Source organism: Mastomys coucha, unplaced genomic scaffold (genome assembly GCF_008632895.1).
Source record: "Mastomys coucha isolate ucsf_1 unplaced genomic scaffold, UCSF_Mcou_1 pScaffold21, whole genome shotgun sequence".
NCBI lineage: Eukaryota > Metazoa > Chordata > Mammalia > Rodentia > Muridae > Mastomys > Mastomys coucha.
This window is the reverse complement of record NW_022196904.1, coordinates 63,982,412-63,985,139: the sequence shown is the minus strand read 5'-3', so window position 1 is coordinate 63,985,139 and position 2,728 is coordinate 63,982,412. Positions and strand designations below refer to the sequence as shown.

The 2,728-nt window shown below is 45.3% G+C and overlaps 1 pseudogene; it reads left to right on the top strand.

Moving 5' to 3' along the window:
- Nucleotides 1–1,524: 1,524 nt before the first annotated feature.
- LOC116100580 lies at nucleotides 1,525–2,475 on the top strand (annotated as a pseudogene).
- The last annotated feature ends 253 nt before the right edge of the window (nucleotides 2,476–2,728 follow it).

The window sequence follows — 2,728 nt, the reverse complement described above, 5'->3', positions numbered from 1 at the left end:
GCTCTATTTGTTGGGACACATAGAAACAAACTGAAAAACTTCTGGTGGTGTGCTTCAGCTTCTTGCTGCTCCTGAGAACTTGGGCTGATTGGCAGAGTGATATCAGCTGAGACAGACTCACTTGCTGAGGCAAGACTCGTGGAAGACCATGAAGTTTGGAGGAAAAAGGACTCAATGGACAGTGATGGAGGCTGAGCGAGGCTTGCTCATAGAGATAGCTGTGCAACACTTGTTGGTCTCGAGTCTTCCCTGATCCTTGCTTCTCTGAGAGAGGCACAGCCTAAAATTTCTCCTGGCATCCCTCCAGGTCCCTCCTGCTAACTCGTGCCAAGGCTGAGGCCTAGCTGTCTCTGCTAGGTAGTGCCACCACTGCTGATCCTGCTTGCTATCCTGACTCTGCCAAACTGGACTTCTGGTGTATCTGTGAATTGTTTGAGAGTGAATGGAGCTGCCATTGCTGACCTGTAAACTGAACTGCCAATTTCCTGACAACACAGATGAGAATTGGTCCATGAACCATTTCTAAACAGGTCCACTTTCCCCATATCCTTTCCTTCCCACTACCTCTGGTGGGTGGTGGGCTAAAAGGGAGGTTAAAGCATTTAAGAACCATCATTAAGAATAGGCTTTGAAAACTGGGCAGTGGTGGTGCATGCCTTTAATCCCCGCACTTGAGAGGCAGAGGTAGGCAGATTTCTGAGTTTGAGGCCAGCCTGGTCTGCAGAGTGAGTTCCAGGACAGCCAGGGCTATGCAAAGAAACCCTGTCTGGAAAAAATATAGGCATTGAAAAAAATTAAAGTTACAGGTTTGCATGCTTTTGTTGTTGCTTTCCTATCTGGAGAACTACATTGTGCTGATTATCTCTACATCCATCACTAAAGTTGGGGAAAGGTTTACAGTCTTAGGCCATTGCTTACATTGCCTATCGCTATTAAGGAGTGAGGATCCGTATCTTCTTTGGTCTAGACATCTAAATGAAACAGAGATCTCCTGTGCAACCTGAGGTGTATTTGACCCACTTAATCTGTTACACGGAGATAGAAGGGTAGAGAATGGATGCTGGGAGACTGAAACCACATCCATAAAGTTACCCTATACTATTCCTTGCTGAGTTTGCCTTTAGAAGCATTCTTCAGCCTGCTGTGCTCTATATTGCTAGCATATGGGTGTGAGTATGCATATGTATATGCATTCATCCACACAGTATATGCAAGGGGAGGGGCTTACCCCTATAGGCCATGTTCCCAGTCTGCCATGTTCCCCACCTCTCATGTCAGGTAGTCTCCACTGCATTCAGCCAATGGAGGTACTATTGAGAAGGGAAGTTCTTCTCCAGGCTTGGTATGCTTTAGTGAGACGTGGTGTGCTTTGGTGATTTCTCTGGAAACAGCAACATCACTTGCACTGATCTTGCTATCCCAGACAAGCCCTTTGTCATCTCAGTCTCTGCCAATACCTGCCCTTCCTTGCCCTTCCAGCCTATCGTGGGGTAGCTTCTCACTGCAGGCTGTCTCCTCACAGCCTTCCTATCTGCAGTCCCACATCCCATGCATCCATTTGCCTTTGTATCAAGCAGTAAGAATGCATCTCATTTTTCTATATTCTCTAATATACAGAAATATAAACCTAGGTACAAACTGCAAAGAATAGGACTCTTATAAAAACAATAATACTAAAATGGCATTAACCCGACTCTCTCCTTTTCCAGCTGCAGCCATGGAGGTCGTTCCAGAGAAGAAAAAGAAGGTTGCCACTGTGTCAGAAACCCTTAAGAAAGAGCAAAGGAATTTCGCAGAGTTGAAGGTGAAGTGCCTGAGGAAGAAGTTTGCCCTGAAGACACTGAGAAAGGCAAGGAGGAAGCTCATCTATGAGAAGGCCAAGCACTATCACAAGGAGTACAGGCAGATGTACCGGACTGAGATCCGGATGGCCAGGATGGCCAGGAAAGCTGGGAACTTCTATGTGCCCACAGAACTGAAATTGGCATTTGTCATCAGAATCCAAGGTATCAATGGAGTAAGCCCAAAGGTCCACAAGGTGTTGCAGCTTCTTCGTCTTCGACAGATCTTCAATGGCACCTTTGTTAAGCTCAACAAGGCTTCCGTTAACATGCTGAGGATTGTGGAACCATACATTGCATGGGGGTACCCCAACCTGAAGTCAGTAAATGAGCTCATCTACAAGCGAAGCTATGGCAAAGTCAATAAGAAGCAGATTGCCTTGACAGATAATTCCTTGATTGCTCCATCTCGTGGTAAGTTTGGCATCATCTGCATGGAGGATCTAATTCATGAGATCTATACAGTTGGGAAATGCTTCAAGGAAGTAGATAACTTCAAATTATCTGTGGCTCTTCAAATTATCTTCCCCACGAGGTGGAATGAAGAAAAAGACAACTAACTCACTTTGTAGAAGGTGGAGATGCTGGCAACAGGGAAGAACAGATAAACAGGCTTATTAGATAGATGAACTAAGGTGTCACCCATGGTATTTTTGTAATCTGGTCAGTTAATAAACAGTCACAGCTTGGCAAATTAAAAAAAAATGGCATTAACCCTAGAGAATACACTATACTCTGTGCTGACACCCAATTCCCTCTTGACTGTCTTATGGGTACAGATGTCACTGGGTAAAGATGTCTCTGAGCTTAGCAGGCCACACCACCACATCACACACACACACACACACACACACATACACACACACATCATAAGCATGACTCCATTC